Raw genomic sequence first — 18,980 nt, forward strand, 5'->3', positions numbered from 1 at the left:
AGGGATATGGAGGGACAAGGACCATCACCCCTCACCTTTATTGTGTCCTCACATACAGGGATATGGAGGGACAGGGACCATCACCCCTCACCTTCATTGTGTCCTCACATACAGGGATATGGAGGGACAGGGACCATCACCCCTCACCTTCATTGTGTCCTCACATACAGGGATATGGAGGGACAAGGGCCATCTACACCCAGGGCCGGAGTTGGACTCATTTTCAGCCCTGGAGTTTCATGCCTTAGATCGGCCCACTTTAGTTCACGACTGACTATATTAAAATAATGCAATTAAAACCTCAAAATATAAGTTTGCAATGGCTGCGGGCATGGTACAGGAGAATGCGGGGCTGCGGGCATGGTACAGGAGAATGCGGGGCTGCGGACATGGTACAGGAGATGCGGTGCTGTGGGCATGGTACAGGAGAATGCGGGGCTGCGGACATGGTACAGGAGAATGCGGGGCTGCGGGCATGGTACAGGAGAATGCGGGGCTGCGGGCATGGTACAGGAGATGCGGTGCTGTGGGCATGGTACAGGAGAATGAGGGGCTGCGGACATGGTACAGGAGATGCGGTGCTGTGGGCATGGTACAGGAGAATGCGGGGCTGCGGACATGGTACAGGAGAATGCGGGGCTGCGGACATGGTACAGGAGATGCGGTGCTGTGGGCATGGTACAGGTGTACCATGCCCGCAGCACTGCATCTCTTGTAGTATGCCTGCAGCCCCGCATAATGGCAGGTAGTGGAGGAGTCTCACCTGTTCCTGAGGCCACATTGATTTAAAATTGGCGCCACCCGGCGCCAACACGTCATTGCGCATGCGCAGCCACTCGGGAAAGCTCGTATACGTTTGGCTATTTTCGGAAATAGCCGAACGTGTACGGCCTTTTCCGAGCGGCGGCGGCGCATGCGCCGTGACATGTTGACGCCGGGCGGCGCCATTTTTAAATCAGGCAACCCAGTGGAACGGCCCCCAGACTGACCGGCCCACCGGGAGAAGTCCCGGTGCTCCCGATTGGTCAATCGGGGCCTGTCTACCCCTCACCTTTATTGTGCCCTCACCTCATATACAGGGATGTGGAGGGACAGGGACCATCACCCCTCACCTTCATTGTGCCCTCACCTCACATACAGTGATATGGAGGGACAGGGACCATCACCCCTCACCTTCATTGTGTCCTCACCTCACATACAGTGATATGGAGGGACAGGGACCATCAGCCCTCACCTTCATTGTGTCCTCACCCCACATACAGTGATATGCAGGGACAAGGACGTCACCCCTCACTTTCATTGTGTGATCAACTCACATACAGTACTGTGATATGGAGGGACAAGAGGCCATCATCCCTCACCTCCATTGTGTCCTCACCTCATATACAGTGATATGGAGGGACGAGGACCATCACCCCTCACCTCCATTTTGTCCTCACCTCACATACAGGGATATGGAGGGACAGGGACCATCACCCCTCAACTTTTATTGTGTCCTTATCTCACATACAGGGATATGGAGGGAAAGGGACCATCCACCCCTCATCTTCATTGTGTCCTCCTCACATACTGTACATTGCAATAGAGGGACAAGGACCATCACCCCTCACCTTCATTGTGTCCTCACCTCACATACAGTGACATGCAGGGACAAGGACGTCACCCCTCACCTTCATTGTGTCCTCAACTCACATACAGTCATATGGAGGGACAAGAGGCCATCACCTCTCACCTCCATTGTGTCCTCACCTCATATACAGTGATATGGAGGGATAGGGACCATCACCCCTCACCTTCATTGTGTCTGCACCTCACATACAGGGATATGGAGGGACAGGGACCATCACCCCTCACCTTCATTGTGTCCTCACATACAGTGATATGGAGGGACAGGGACCATCACCCCTAACCTTCATTGTGTCCTCACATACAGTGATATGGAGGGACAGGGACCATCACCCCTCACCTTCATTGTGTCCTCACATACAGGGATATGGAGGGACAGGGACCATCACCCCTCACCTTCATTGTGTCCTCACATACAGGGATATGGAGGGAATGGGACCATCCACCCTCATCTTCATTGAGTCCTCCTCACATACATTGCAATGGAGGGACAGGGACCATCACCCCTCACCTTTATTGTGTCCTCACCTCACATATAGGGATATGGAGGGACAGGGACCATCACTGCTCACCTTCATTGTGTCCTCACCTCTGTTGGAATTATGTTTTATTTAAATGTTATATAGTTATGCTTAATTGAATGATTGGAGTTATACTTTAACTTTTAATTTTACAGAAAATCTCTCTTTGTAACTTAGACATTGTTTCTGGTGAATATGTAAATTTCCTCCCATTGTTTCTGAGTTGTGAGAATATTTTTTGGTCACACAGTATTTTGCTATTCTGAGATGTTTCTTTCCAGAGTTTGCTTTCTTGTTATGTATGCATCTGTTTCCTACTATGTATGTGTTATGTCTATTGTGCTTAAATATTATATGTATATTTTTAGTTGGGCTGGGAAAATAATGTCACATCCCCTTTGTGAACTGTATATAAGCTTTCTTGACCTGAATCCAGTCGAATACAGACTGAAAGATCCCCGTGGGATTATTATTACGTAAATCCTTGGGTAGATAATCTGCCAGGATATACTGAGTTAATGCTTTCCTATGGTTTGAACCTGATCCAGAATGGGATAAAACCTATATGATGGTGGGAGGACTAAACTGGTTAAAATATGCACCTGGATATGTACCCTCAGGACCATCCCAGGCAGATAAAAAAAGATAATAATCCTTTCCTTTTAGATAGAATGGAGCTTACTGCTCCACCACCGGGGCCCTCTAATTATACACAGATATACCCGCAATTACATCACATAACATAGACTGCGTGAAAATCGTCCTCAGCCTCAGCATTCCAGGACCTCGCTCGTACAGCGGGATGACAAGGATGGGGTTCCCCAGCCACTGCCTCTAAGGTGTGGGATGAACAAAGAGGGGGAGCCAAAGGAGGTATAGTAATATCTTCTACTGAGGAGGGAGGAGTGGTAGCTAACACAGAAGGGAGATTTGTTAGACTGGTTCCCTTAAAGCGGTGTTCCAGCCTCCCCTCTCCCCCTCCAAAAATTAAAAGTCAGTAGCTACACATACTGTAGCTGCTGACTTTTAATATTAGGACACTTACCTGTCCTGAAGTCCAGCCATGTTGGCACCACAGCCAGGGCCAGCCCTATCATGGGTCTCGTGGGACCATGGGACCCAGGCGGCGCTTAGAGAGGGGTGGCCCCTGGCCGCCTCTTCTCTTCTTCGGCTATTGCTAAAACAAAAAAAAAAGGTCCGGGCAGGCCTGACATGCACACTGCGCATGTGCCGCCACTGCCGCCGCTCGGGAAAGCCCGTAAACGTTCGGCTATTTCCGGGAATAGCCGAACATGTACGGGCTTTCCCGAGCTGTGGCGGCGCATGCGCAGTGACGTGTTGGCACCAGGCGGCGCCATTTTTAAATCCTAGAAGAAAACACTTTTAGAAACAGGTAAGTGAGACTGCTCCACAGCCACACTACCTGCCATTATGCGGGGCTGCAGGCATACTACAGAAGATGCAGTGCTGCGGGCATGGAAGTTCAACTTTTGGATGGAACTCCACTTTAACCTCCCTTAGTACTTTGAGAAGTGGTACATTAATTGGGCCCAGTGCCTCCACTCTCATCGCTGGGCCCAGTACCTTTTCTCCCAATGCATGCCGCTTCCCATCTGCAGATCTAATAGCACCTTATGTCATAGTTGGAAATGATGGTATGGTTAAACCGATGGACATGCAATACTGGACGTTATCAATAATTCCCCAGATCCTAGAAAAAATCCTTCAGCTACTATATACTAATTACCAATTGCCAACCAGCCAATGTACATATACTGCGGCAGGTTCCCGCGAAATGACATACCTGTATGTCGCTTCGGGGGAGCGCTTGTGGGGGCAAGCGCGCGCCTATTCGCCAGAGAGGAAGCTGATGTACGGGGCCGGCGGCCATGGGCCAGGTGCCTGCGATTGTTCCCTGTGGAGACAGAACGGCAGTCTCTCGTAAACACGGCAGACCACTGTTCTGTCAGCAATGAACACAGGGCTCCCGTATTCATTCCATAAGTCTATCCCTCACAAAGTTAGAAAGCACCCCCCTAGGGACACATTTAAACCTTTGATTTCCCCTGGTGTTAACCCCTTCCCTGCCAGTGTCATTAGAACAGTGTATATTTTCAGCACTGATTACTGTAGTAATGTCACTGGTCCCCCCAAAAGTGCCAAACATGTCAGTTAGAGGTCCGATCTGTCCGCCGCAATGTTGCAGTGTTCCTTTAATATCTCTCAGAAGAAGTAAACCTCTGTATACTGATTCCATTTCATTTGATCATCCTCTAGTTGTATTTAATTGGTGCGGGGGGGGGGGGGCGCGTCGCGGCGAGGTGGCCTTTTATTACTTATATGCCTTAACTATGGTATATATTTTATAAGCGGCCCGAGAAAATTTCTCTACACTCAATGTGGCCCAGAGAAGCCAAAAGGTTGGACACCCATGTGTTAAAGGATTCAGCAGGTTGTTTTGATATTCCCAAAAATTAGCAAAGGCACAATTCCAGGGACTTCAGAATAACCCAGGGAAATTTGATAATGCCCAATATGGAAATAGAGGGGAATACAGAGGTGGGGAGGATACAGAGGAAATAGAAGAGGAGGTTCAGGAGAGAGAAATGAAAGATGCTTCAATTGTGGGGAATTGGGACACTGGAGGAACCAATGCCCACTGTACAAGGGTAGTACTTCAGGATATAATCCTGGAAACTACCTCTACAAAGACAGCAATTTTAGGGTAATAATAAGCAGAATACCATTAAATACCCATTACAATAGCAGGAAAAACAACAATAGGGTTGTCACGAAGGTAGTCCTCTCATGCTCCCTCAGATATCCTTTCATTATTCTGATCAGTCAACAATACCTTTAACAGTAGATGGCAAAATTCTCCGTTTTATAATAGACACAGGTGCAACTCGATCCACCATACAGTTAGAATTGTATGAAGGGTACCTGTCAGAGTGTGAACCTTATGTGGGAATAAATGGAGCATTGACTCATACCCGGGAGACCCCATCCCTTGAGGTAAACAACCCTTATGGTAAAGGTAACATTTTACAACATTAATTTAGAATTATCCAAGGCTGCCCTGTAAATTTACTTGGAAGGGACTTATTAGGCAAATTAGAGAACAGAAAAGAGGTGGATCCTAATGGTGGCATACACATGTAATCAACGTATTGCTTCCTAGCGGCTGGTGAACTTGATGATATAAATCCATAGGTATGAGCAAAGGCCAATTTAGACACAGGGTTCATTATCCATGCACACCTTATAAAGCTACACTGAAGCCCTACACAAATCCTGTGTACCAGAAACAATACCATTTTTCGCAAGAAAAAATAGAGGGAATTAGGCCAATAACTGAATCTTTTTAGAACAAGGTATATTAAGGCCTGTGACATCTCCCTACAATACCCCAATAAATCCAGTGAAGAAGCCTGATCGCTCTTATAGATTTACCCAAGACCTTAGGACTATTAATACCTTGATAGTTGCACCAATTGTCCCAGATGTACCATCATTGATTACCTCTATTCTATGTACCACTCAGTATTACACTGTGCTGGACTTCTCAAACTTTTTTTTTTTCATCCCAGTGGACGAAAAGACACAACTACTACTGAGTTTCACATTTTACGGAAGCCAGCTTACCTGGCGGAGAATTCCTCAAGGCTACATAGACTCACCTGCGGTGTACTCTATGGCCCTTCGTGCATCCTTACAGGGTTGGTTCCCCACCCCATTGTTCTGTGTTGCTCCAGTATGTGGATGATATCCTTTTGTGCAGCCCAAGCAGAGAGGCATGTAGGCAGGATAGTAGATCTCTATTAGAGTACCTAGGTAATTAAGGACACAAGGTGGAAAAACACAATATTGCCAGGAATCTGTTCAATATCTGGAATATTATGGAATGCCTATGTGGTATGCCTTCGGCCTCAGTCTGGGCCCCTACAGCTCCCGGAACAGACTTCTTTGACCCTTTGGGAGTACCCATCCACAACACCCTGTTTGAAATGATTTTCCCTTGAAATGTTGATTTGGGGTGCACTTGGCTCCTGACGAGTGGAATGTATCCACGAAACGCGTCGAGCCTATTATGGATGCACTCTTTACCAATATTAACATGTTATCTTTTAAATTTGTTCTTATCAATGATCTACTTCTCCCATTGTATATTCCATGAATCATGATCTGGTATTACCCTTGGATTGTGTCATTTTACATATGCAGTGTTGATGTAATTTGTACTAATGTGTTTATGTTATATGTGCATACTTCTATATGACATACATTAAAATCTTTATTTCCATATGACTGTATCCTTTCATTGTGACCACCGACTCTGCACACCTCATTTAAAGTCCCGCTTTGTCCCCTTTTCCCGTTTTACTTTACTATATTATATAGGGTATCGGCTTTCTTAAGATTAAACTTAACATTATGTTATGTATATAACTATATATTTTTTATATCATATAATACAGATCTTACCAATATGCCGGTCCCCCAACTACCCTTTTTTATCCATTTTTTACCCATTTTATTCCCCTTCCCCCCTCTTTATGTTCAATATCTGGGTTTCACATTAACAAAAGGCACACGCAAAGTTATTCAGTCTAGGATCCAAGCTATTGTAGGTCTGCTCTACCCAGCTACTAAGAAAGACATGCTATCCTTTCTTGGTATGATAAACTACTGTAGGCAATGGATACCTGACTGTTCTTACTATAATCACATACTCAGAGCAGCAACTAAGGTCGAGGCACCTGACCGAATTGAGTGGACCCAAGAGCTTACAGATGCCTTTAAAACTTTGAAGTCCTCTTTAGTTTCCTCTCCTGCGCTGGGCTAACCTTGTTATACATCACCATTTCATGTGTATGCTCGGGAAAATTGTACAACCATGGCAGTGGTGGTCGCCCAGGAACACGGGGGCTATGAGACCTGTAGCCTAGTTTTCGAGAGTAGTTCCTCTACCAGTACAAAGCATGCCAGCGAGTCTACGCACACTTGCTGCTTGCGCGATGGGGTGGAAACGTCTATGTCAGGAACACTGGGTCATTAAACAATTTTACACACTAAATAAATAATATAGTGCGCTAAAATATGAAATAGTGTATGTAAAAACACTCTCCAAACAATATATAAATAAATAAGGTGTATAAACCAATCAAACAAGATGACAATAGGGATCTTTGGAAAAATAAAAATTCACAAATAAAGTTCATAAAGTCCTTTTTTTGTAACATTCACACCAGTGCTTGAGTGAAGATCCCAATTCACAACAGGAGAACTTGTGACAGAAAAATGATATTCATAAACTGTGCAGGTGAATCCCAACACTTATCAGGTATTCACCTTACCAGACGGGTGAAAATAAGCTGGAGTGAACTTTTGCAAGATAAATACTCTGTGCGGTGATAAAGAAAAACCAGCTCTGCCCACCTCGTGTGTGGTTAAGAGTAAATAGCCTCTTACCAGATGGATCAAGAAAAAGGTGCTTTTGTAGCCTTTAGGTCTCTTTAAATCACCAACAGAAGCATGTAATCCGGATGTGCCAGAAAAAATTTATGGACTCCTGTGTAGCTCCGTGGAATAAGTTCCTTACCGGTGGTGATTCCCCAGAAATGAAAAAAAAAAGGGGGCCAATAGTGCATTATCCTTATAACTTTATTAAGACAAGAATCGCACTTACATTTTTTGGGAAAACATAAGCTCTTAGCAGGAACCCTGGTGGTCCGTGGCCGCCTGCAGTGCCGTCCACGGATTGGTTAGTGACAGCGCGCCTCCTCTCTGATGCGTTTCCTCCGAGCGGACTTCTACCGAGATAGGAGGGATACCCGCGCCGTCACTTCCGCCTTTAAAATACGTTGTTGCGGGACCCAATTCTTCCGGTGTCCGCAACAAAAACCCGGAAGTGGGCTCACTAGTTCAGAAATTATCTTAACAATGTCTCTCAGCTTCAGGGAGGTTTTTAATTCCTTGGAGGAGAAGAGGAGACAAATATTTACCTCATATTTCAGGTCACTCAGACCATTATAGGGAATTTAGCACATTTTGGGCCTGATTCATAGTACGGCGAATTGGCGTTTCGGCGTGATTTTGCGAAGCGGCGATTATTTAAGTCTGAAATTGGCATTCAAAGAACGGCGGGCGGAAAATAGCGCCTAGTGTGAGATTCATTAAGATGCAATATGGTCAGAGCGCGACTTAAAACCACGCCAGCTAAAAGCTCGACTAAAGTTTAGCCAAATTTTCCCCTGTACCCCCAAAAATCCCAAATCACTGTGGAAGGTGTGGAAGTCAATTTGGAGATGACTTGCGTTTAAAAAATCTCAAAAACTGACTTAGAAAGAGAGATATCTGCGAAAGTGTGGAAAGGTTAAACAGCTCCTCCAGCCGCGAGCTGCGAACTCGCGAATGTGCGCATGCGCAACGCCAAATTGGCTCAAAAAATTTCGCCAGCGCGATTTTGGGTCAATTTTTTTTGAATACCGCTTGCAAATCCGCTGTCTCGCCCATAGAAAATGGCAAAAACCGTCGGAATTGGAAAAACATGCACACTTCCAACAAGGGATCCTTTAGTAAACACCATCACATTCCATACACCTTTCCTGCTAACTCCGAAATCATAGCAGTCAAATCTACAGTGTTTATATAGAACCTCCACATTCTCTGAAAAAACCCACAAAATATTACATTGGGGAATTGGTCGTCAGATAGAAAAAAAATAGATGTAAAACATATTTCAAAGAAAGATTATTAGCATTTCACACATATCAAGGAAATGTCACAATTTTGACAATATTTTATGTGTTTCCAAAGAATGTTTTTAGAAATATATTGCAAATACTACCTTTTCTTCCATATGGGTATGGCCAAGTGTTACCATTTTACTACACATTTAACTGAAGGTATATATATATATATCCCTTATACTTGGCTAATTAGCAAAGTATGCCCAACAAACAAATAGAGCTTTAGCTCACAATATTGCTACATATTGACTTTATGTGGCATCTTTTGTATTTTGTTCATGTCTTTAGATTAAAAGTTTGCTGATACACATGCCTTTTTCAAACATGAACAAAATTAATGATGTCAACATTTGGAGGATTGGAGATATCCAAGTGTTGCCCATACAGAGGGCACCTTCCGGATTCGAACTTACAAACCTACAGCAGGAAGGCAGACTCCCTAATCATTGTGCTATTTCTCAGTGAGCGTTGGGTGTTTTCCTCATGCCGTCAAAATGCTCACATGGGAACAGGGGATAATTGAACTGAATAGGATTGGATTTTTTGCCTGTTTTGGGAGCTGATCCTTGAGCTGGACAAATCCCCCTCAAACGCCCCCAAACGGGCTACGTTCACATGTACGTGTTTGTGGTCTGTTTTTGGGGCTTTTGTAGGTGATTTCATATAACAATGCCTGCCCAAAAAATGCATGTCAAAACGCCTGTGAAAACGCCAGCCAAAATGCACATAAGAACGCCTGATATAATTGCCACGCCAAATTTAGGGATGTTCATGAGTGATGAGTCAGATTGTTGGCTTACATATCTGGTCAATTGTCACAATCTCACTTCCCAAATCCCAAAAGGTGTGTTTCAATTGTTTACCTAAATATATATTTCTCTCTCTCTCACGTAATTGTATATATATGTATGTATTCCTGTATCTAAACATTCTAAATAATGACTAGCAAACTTCAAGAGAGAATTTTTTCAATTCACATATACTATACACACCTACATACATTTCTATTCCTCATTTCTATTTCCCTTGTTTTGGCAACTGAGCATGCTCCAAAACACACAGGACACACACAGTTAATTTTTGGACTGGGCGTTACCATTCTGGGTGTGTTTGCTTGGATTATATATAGCTCACTCAGACATCAGGAAAGATTTGACCTACGAAGAGGTCCAATATATTTGTGTGTCACATGCTTTATGGGTAACATTTTTGGCCCTTTGTTATTTATGGAGGTGAGATTTGGCTGTGTTGTGTGTTGACTCTCTGTAAGTATTTATTGCTGTTAACATAATTCTGTCAATCTGCACATGCATCTGTTGATTATGGGCTCTTTGTCGATGTATATGGTCTAAATGTTGTACAAAGGTTGTTTTTGTTTGAAAAATACAAATGTAATAAACAGCATGTTTCCATTTTTTTTTTAAAATGTCTTCATGTGTCTAAATAAAGTTTTCTGGTGTCCACAAATGTATGTATTTGTATTTCTTTTTCTAAGTTAAATCTGCTTAATGGTTGTGTATGTTCACTATTCGCGAATTCGCGAATATACAAAACCGCGTTCTCACATTTATACATGAAACCGGAAACGAAACTTTTGGTGCGTGCACACGTTTCCGGAAATTGTCCAGGCCCTGTCTTAAGTGTGCATCATGGCTCCTGCACTGTTTACTGCCGAAATAGTGGCATTTGTGTGTAAGGTAAGGAGGGGGTGTGAATGTGCAGGGTGCGGGATGGGTGGGTCGCTTATCTAGCGGGTGTGCAAGAAACTTTTGGTCTGCTGATCTGCGCATGCACTTTCTGCCTATTAGACGTGATCTAGAAGCTTCCTGTTATAGAAACTTCCTAGATGTGAACCTGTTCCCTATATATATATATGTATATGTATATGTATATGTATATGTATATATATATATATATATATATATATGTATATGTATGTATATGTGTGTATATATATATATATATATATATATATGTGTGTGTGTATGTGTGTATGTATGTATGTGTGTGTGTATATATATATATATATATATATATATATGTATGTGTATATAAAAAATATATATTATACAAAATATATATATTAGACAATATATATACTATGTATATATTATATACAATATATATACATTAGATACATTATAGAATATGTTATATACCATATATTAGTGTATATAATAGGGAACAGGTTCACATCTCTGAACTTTCTATATAGATATAGATAGGCATACCCTGCTTTAAGTACACTCACTTTATATACAATCGTGAGTAAGAACACAGCTTGTTCAGCTTGCCATGACACTGCTCACAAACCATAAGTGACAGGGATAACAAACTTAGGGAGCAACGACAGGGTACCCAGGTACCCAGGACTACACCATATCCATTTTGTGGCTGGCCAGCTTGCCTAGGTAATCTATCATGTCATAGTCCTGGATCCCCTTAACATGCTCCCACATGGTTTGGGAGTAAGGCTATGTCAATGTGGCCAAAATTTACAATGGAGCTGGTGTATTTTCATGCATCGAGAAAAGAAAAAAGGGATTGCTTCACTTTAAGTACATTTTCAGTTTACATACATGCCCTGGTCCCATTGTGTACTTAAAGTGGGCTATGCCTGTATATAGATAGATTTGATTCGTTTCAACTTTTACACAAAATGAAACCCAATTATCTGTGACAGATTGCTCTGACGCTTTGGAATCTGTCTCGATAAAGACAAATGTATTGACCCTTTTCATATATGCAAGATTAGAAACATTATATTCCCTAAATGCATAATGCCAAAAATTATTGCCTTACATACATCCATACACACTGCAAGCTCGGCACCGTTTGTCTTGTCTGACACTCTTACCATCATAAGCTGGATCTGCACACAGCAGCTAATTGGTTCACCTGAGATGGAATCAGTGATCACAAAAATCTGGAATGGTCATGTCTTCAAAGGATTGCCTTGAACAAATCACCTCTAAAAGAAACACATGAGTGTATAATCACTTGTCTCAATGGATCACATTCCCAACACACCCATCTCACACTGCCATATGATAATGAATGGGGGTGTCCATTGCAAGTTAAATACACCCCCAGATCACATTGCTTTGTTAATTTACAGATCTAACTGGAATCTGATGGCACTGCTGTGAACCACTATGCCATCAAATTCTGCTGGGGACCTTTAAAAAGGATTATGTGTGATTGTGTGGATAATTATGCCACCTTAAATTTGCATCTCCCACATACCATGTGCAACTCTTGCAGGAATTGTGAATCAAGGATAATTCAGCACAGCTTAATGAACAGACACATTGAGGAGTGTAGGAACACACCGTCAGATTACCCGATCACACTATGGGGTTTTAACTCCTCCATAATTTTGCCACTTTGGAAACCAAGTGCTTACTTTATGTATACTTTTTAGACGGAACTACAATTTCTAGTAGGGTGATATCATTGCATGAGATTTTCCCTCACTTCCTGTCTTAGTGTCACCAAGACAGGAAGTGAGGGGAATATCACTGTGGGGAAATAGCTTGCAATTGTTGCCTTATAATGTCCATAGTATATATAAAAGGAAAGAATTGCTGGCTATATCCCCACGGGAGATTCCCTCACTTCCTGTCCTGGTGACACCAAGACAGGAAGTGAAGGGAAATCTCCTGCAATGATATAACACTGTTACATGTTCTAGTTATGTAGCAAACTTAAGAATATACAAAGCAAACATCTTTTTTTTTCCATTTTGGCAAAATCATGGATTAATTAAAAAACTATCTTTGTTTGTCCCGTGGCTTGCAGGAAAAACATTTTGCCTTGATTCCACCATCAACACAGACAGGGGAAACCCTCCTGCGGAGCCATTGTGTTCTCCTGGTGCTGCCCCTGCCAGGAAAACACAGTGATTATTGGCTATAAGAGATGCTAGCGATAAGTGTGTGTAAAATCTGACAGACTGGTTGTACGTTGTCCTCCAGGTGATCGACCAATCAACTTGGGTACCTTCAGCCTGGCCATACACAGTTTAAATCTGCATCTCAAATGAAGCAATCCCATTTACATATAACACTCCATAAAGGAGAATTGAGGGGCTTATCAGGTCTGCGTCAAAAATTAACAGCCACACCCAATCAGACAGCTCGTGTTAAAAGGGACCTGAAAAGCAATCTGCATGGCTTGCTTTTCCAAGCATTGGCTAGTTTAGTGAGCCTGGACTAATAACAGTCACTGTAATGCTACCCATACTGCTGTCCTTTTAACATGGTGACAAAAGTTGATACCTATGCTACATGTGTGTAAAGTTACTTGCACCCTGCTAAATGGACAGCAATAAGGTTGTAAATACAGTGACTGCCTGTCCCCCCCTGATGGCGGCCCTGGGTGTGTCATGAAAGGCCGATTGAGAAAATGGCTATATCATGTAGAGGAAATCACCAGTGTGGGGCAACCTATGTCATGGAGGTAGATTTGGACATCGATGTATATGTATCACCAGAAATGGAATTCTTTGTTCTACAATATCTCAAAGACGACCTAGCATGTTATTTGAAGACTGTACTATTTTGGACATACTTGGACTCAAACATACACTGCTCTTTCCACAGCTCCTCCTCCTCTGGGGGTATGATAATGTATATACGCATCTTCACCAAAAGCACAAGATGATGTGTCGTCTCCGGATGAGGCTGCAGCGGAGATTTCAGTTCCTGCCTGATATAGTGGATCTGCAGCGGGCCTGGAGTGATGCCAAAAGGCGCTCACCCAAGCTCCTGCTAAAGGCTGTGGAGCAAATCTCCGGTAAGTAAAAATATACATTACATGTGACCAGATAGGTTACAATTTTTTGGGTAGGTGGACATGTGTTTAGCTATGCAACAACACTAATACCAACACCCCCCCCCCCCTCCCTCTCGCTCCTACCTTTCCTACCTCCATCAAGTGTCTCTTCACAACCTTTAATACTACTATGTACATTCATATTTTTTATGTTTCTTTTTTTTCTTCTGCTTCTAGCCAAAGCGGACGGACGGCACCCTCTTGTGCTTTTGGTGAAGAAGGGGAGGAGGAGGACGGCCACACTACAATATGCAATCAGAGGCAGCGAGCCATTTGAGCAGCTGAAAATTGTGGATCGTAAGTAGAAAATAAAAATGATAGAAATTTCTAATCTCTAATCACATTTTACAGAGCCCCCTTTACATCGGAGTCTCCAGACTTACTACACTGTAAGAGGGAAGTGTGAAGACTCTGATATAAGGAGAGTTTGGGAACCATTATTTGAGGGGGGAAGCTGGGGACTCTGGTGTAAAAGGGAACTCTGTGTTCCCCAAAGCTCCCCCATACATCTGAGCTTACAGAGACCCTCTTACACTTCCCTTCCTCAGTCCACCACAGTCAAGGGCACAACAAGTCCCACTGCAGAAGGCTACCTGCTTGGACTTGTAATCCTCTCTGTAGGGGAATGAGGAAATACTGCCTGCTATGCTAAGACTTGTAGTGCCCTCTGTTAGGGACTAAGGATTCCTCAGTCCTCAACATTCTAGGGCACTATAAGTCTCAGCATAGTGGGCTGTCATACCTCAGTCCCTCACAGCTCGGGTCAAAAACAACACAGTTAAACATCTAAAGGACAACTCCAAACAAAACTACCAATAATGGACAGAGTCCATATGCTCTATAATGTCAAAGACCCGCTACCACTCACCTTCCACCTCTGGTGCTGTCATTGTGTAGGGCAAAGGGCTCCATCTACACCATGTTTGGCTTTCATGTCAGATAGGCAGGACTTGCTCAGCTCCACTCTCTTCCTTGGCAATTGACTCTGGCGTCATTGTGGATCTTTCCTCCTCTAGAAAACCCCCAGGGGCCCTCTCCTTGTCCCCCAGCCACCCAGGGCCTTCTTCTCCTCCTCCTCCACCAACCATTTTCAGACTCTTCCAACTTCCCTGGGGCTACTCAACCACTTTGCATAGTGGACACAACAAATCTATGACCAGCCTGCAAAATATCAAGTCTGGGCCTGGTTACCTGTATGTTCCGGGTCCAGGGCGGAGCTCTCCTCCCAGAGCAACAACTGATGATAGCAGAGTGAGTTGACCGGCCAGTCACTTCCTACTGGTGCAGGTACACACCTACCGATTCCTCCACATCTTAGGATAACATGATCAGACGGCCAATCCCCAGGCAGAGAAGGAGGAGTAAGTGTCAGCGGACAACAGACACCTGGCAGACGCAGTGAAGGGACTGCAGCACACTGCTGCAACTTTTTGATCCGAGGATTGAAAGCAATCTTTTACTTGGGAGATTTCCCTGACTGCGCCCTTCGAAATGTTGGTGCTCCGCCACTGGCCGCAAGGCCCCTGTAGGTGCGAGGCCTTAGGCGCCCGCTTAATTTGCATGGTGCCCTCCTGTTTTAAAACATGGTCAATGCATCTCATTGGTGTAAGTGCACTTCTATGTTCTGAATTGTAGGGGCATTGAGTATGGTGCTAGCATGATGAGAGGTTACTGCCTATTTGTGTCCATAAATAATATATAATGTTTTTCTTTTATTTTAGAAACCAGTGATCAGGATGTGGAGGCTCAGCCTTCTCAGGCCCCCTGTAAGTAATGTGGATGTGCTGGTGTGTTGTGTATTAGGTCGAACTTGGAGGAATGATTGTTTGTTTTGTTTTCTTTTGTGGTTGATGTAACTTCAGCAAGAGAGGAGCCTCAGGCAGGGCCAAGTCGCCTGGATCCGGGCCAGGAACAAACTGTTGGCCAAGAAGAGGCCAATTGGTCCGACTCGGATGAGGACCTGGGCTCTCCTCAAAGGGGAAGTAAGTATTCTACATGTGTTTGTGTGTTCAATGTGTCCTGGTAAATATAAGGGCTGTAATATATATATTTTGACATTGGGGTTTTGTAGCAGCTGACATTGAGGATGTTTGTTGTGGAGGACTGGGGAAGAGGGGCCACTGCTTACCCAGTCCACTGTAACTACTACCTTCAATGTTTCCAGACTACTTTCTGTGTGCCTTTATCAAATAGCTTTTGTTCAAGGATTGTATTTGTGTCTTTGTGTTTCTAGGAGATACAACGCCATCCCCCCATGAAGGGACACCATCCCCCCATGTAGGGTCTCCCCCATCCTCCCCCACTCCAGGCTCCCCTGAACTAGTCTGTAAGTACCTAAAATTAGATTCTCACATGAATTGTGTGTGCTAGGATGATGTGTATCTAGGATAATCTAAGTTGGAGTCAAAGCAAGTGTAGTTTTGCTATATGTGACAGGAAGGTTGGTCATGAAACACTCTTGCTTAACCTTCATGTTTGAAAGGTGGTTTTGGGGAGCTTTACAGGACATGTTATCTTTTGTAAGTTATCTCAAGCCACCCTATTCTAAATTGGTGTTAGTTTCTCTACATTGGAAATGGTGTGCTTTGTACTTGTAAATTTTTAGGGGACATTGTAATTTAATCATGTCCTGATTTAGTCAACACTGAAAATGTGTGTTTGTCAATCTTTCATAAATACTCTTCCTCGGTAATGTACCACATTCCAGTTCACAATTTGTGTTCTTTTTGTGCAGTTTCTCCAGAGCCAGCCACGCCATCCACTTCAGGGGCCCCAAAAAAACCTGATGATGGTAAGTTGTGTGCTTTTCCAGTAATGTGTCTACTTAGTAAGTGGAGAAATGCTAACTGTGTATGTCCCCGCTCAGGCTTCAAGTTGTTCTAAAGGCAGCGGGTTCTTTATGTGAATGCATTCTATGCATTAGTATTCCAAGTGATAGGTGTGCATATTCCCCCTAAGACTTACTGGGACCATTTTTTACGGTCCAAATTTTTGCACTAATACTTGTCTGGAACAGACTCCCCCTCCTCCTTAACTGAGGTGACAGCATGCCAATATTGCCTCCTGATGCTGTCACTCCTAATCATTGAGACCATTGGAAGGGAGGGGGGCAAGGCTGGCTCACAGCCTAGTGCCTGAACAGGCACAGGGTGCTTGGCTTCATCTCATGTGCCTCCATAGCAAGCTGCCTGCTGTGGGGTCAAACAACAGGAGGGAGGTGCCTAGAGGTGTGTACAGGGGCCATGTAAAAAGGAGGATTGTTATTTCTCTTGTCCCCAAAAACCTAGAGAGTGTAAGTCTAACCTGATTAGTTTTCCGCAGCCCTCCCAAAATGATATGTTTCCAACACTTAGAACAGGCAGGGCTGAGGCACCAAAAACATCAGAAAAACACAATCAGCACAAAAGCAGGGAGTACGTATCCTTAACGCTACAAGCTTCACCCAGAAGAATGACGCTTGCACTGTACAAATCTGCATCACCACCATATCAATGTCTAAATAAAACTTTCAGGGAAATGTGGAGGGGTAATGAGTGGGTGTTAGAGCGTTTTCATGACTGCGTAACCTACAGTTAGCGTGAGTCCATTTGTTGATAAACTTTTTCTTCTCTCTTAACACAGCTGGGATGGCGGAAAGAAGATCAGGGGAGCAGACACATCTGCTCCGTCCAGAACTGGCCCTCAAAATTCCTAAGGGTGAGTCTCTACTATGTGTCAGGTTCAATCTATAGACAGTAAGAGGGAGAGAGAACGCTCCACAGATTCCAATGGTGATAGAGATAAATGTGTGCACATGTATCGTGTTGACCAATTGAACCCAAAACACCTTACATTCTTCAAAATGATTGCTTGTGTTTACATGCAGAAAAGCATTTTACTTAGCTTTGGTGGAACTGCTACTAACATTCCAAGCCATCTTATGTAACCTTTTGAACAATTTGCTGTGAAAGTTTGAGTTTAAGGTTTACAACAGCAATTTAGCATATTTGCTTCAGAGTGTTGATAAAAGCCAACCAATAGACTCCTAAGCATATTTGTTGAGGCACATTAATTACAATCCTTGTTTGGATCATTTTGCCTAAAACTAATTGTCATGTTTTTTTCTACCCAGGGCACACCCACCTCACCTACGAGGTCCTCCTGGATTATATGAGGTGGTGCGGAGACCGAATTCTCTATTTGGAACACCTTTGTGGCGTGGATCCAGACCCTAAGGAGCCATTCGTTAGGAATGTCACACCTTTAAAAAGATCCTAGTATTTTTTTTTTTTGTTTGTTTACTTATGTTGCACGTTGCAACACAAAGAAATGTCACATTTGTAATTGTTGCCCATTATAAACAAAAATCTAACAAAAAAATCAAAAAAAGTTTAAAAAAAAACCCTTTTTTTTGGGACCCAAAAAAACAAAAAAAATAAAAAAAAGCCTTGTTTTTGGCAACCAAAAAAAATATAAAAATTAAAAAAAAACCCTTTTTTTGGGACCCAAAAAAACAAAAAAAAACAAAAAAAGCCTTGTTTTTGGCAACCAAAAAAAATATAAAAATTAAAAAAAAACCCTTTTTTTGGGACCCAAAAAAACAAAAAAAACTAAAAAAGCCTTGTTTTTGGCAACCAAAAAAAAAAAATGTTTACAAAAAAGCCTTGTTGTTTTTGGCAACGGAAAAAACCAAAAATGTTTACAAAAAAGCCTTGTTGTTTTTGGTAACAAACTAAACCAAAAATGTTTACAAAAAAGCCTTGTTGTTTTTAGGGCAAACGACAAAACCACAAATGTTTACAAAAAAGCCTTGTTGTTTTTGGTAACAAACTAAACCAAAAATGTTTACAAAAAAGCCTTGTTGTTTTTGGTAACAAACTAAACCAAAAATGTTTACAAAAAAGCCTTGTTGTTTTTGGCAACGGAAAAAAACAAAAATGTTTACAAAAAAGCCTTGTTGTTTTTGGTAACAAACTAAACCAAAAATGTTTACAAAAAAGCCTTGTTGTTTTTGGTAACAAACTAAACCAAAAATGTTTACAAAAAAGCCTTGTTGTTTTTGGTAACAAACTAAACCAAAAATGTTTACAAAAAAGCCTTGTTGTTTTTGGTAACAAACTAAACCAAAAATGTTTACAAAAAAGCCTTGTTGTTTTTGGTAACAAACTAAACCAAAAATGTTTACAAAAAAGCCTTGTTGTTTTTAGGGCAAACTAAACCAAAAATGTTTACAAAAAAGCCTTGTTGTTTTTAGGGCAAACGACAA

The sequence above is a fragment of the Pelophylax lessonae genome (assembly GCF_965119305.1).
Source record: "Pelophylax lessonae genome assembly, chromosome: 4".
NCBI lineage: Eukaryota > Metazoa > Chordata > Amphibia > Anura > Ranidae > Pelophylax > Pelophylax lessonae.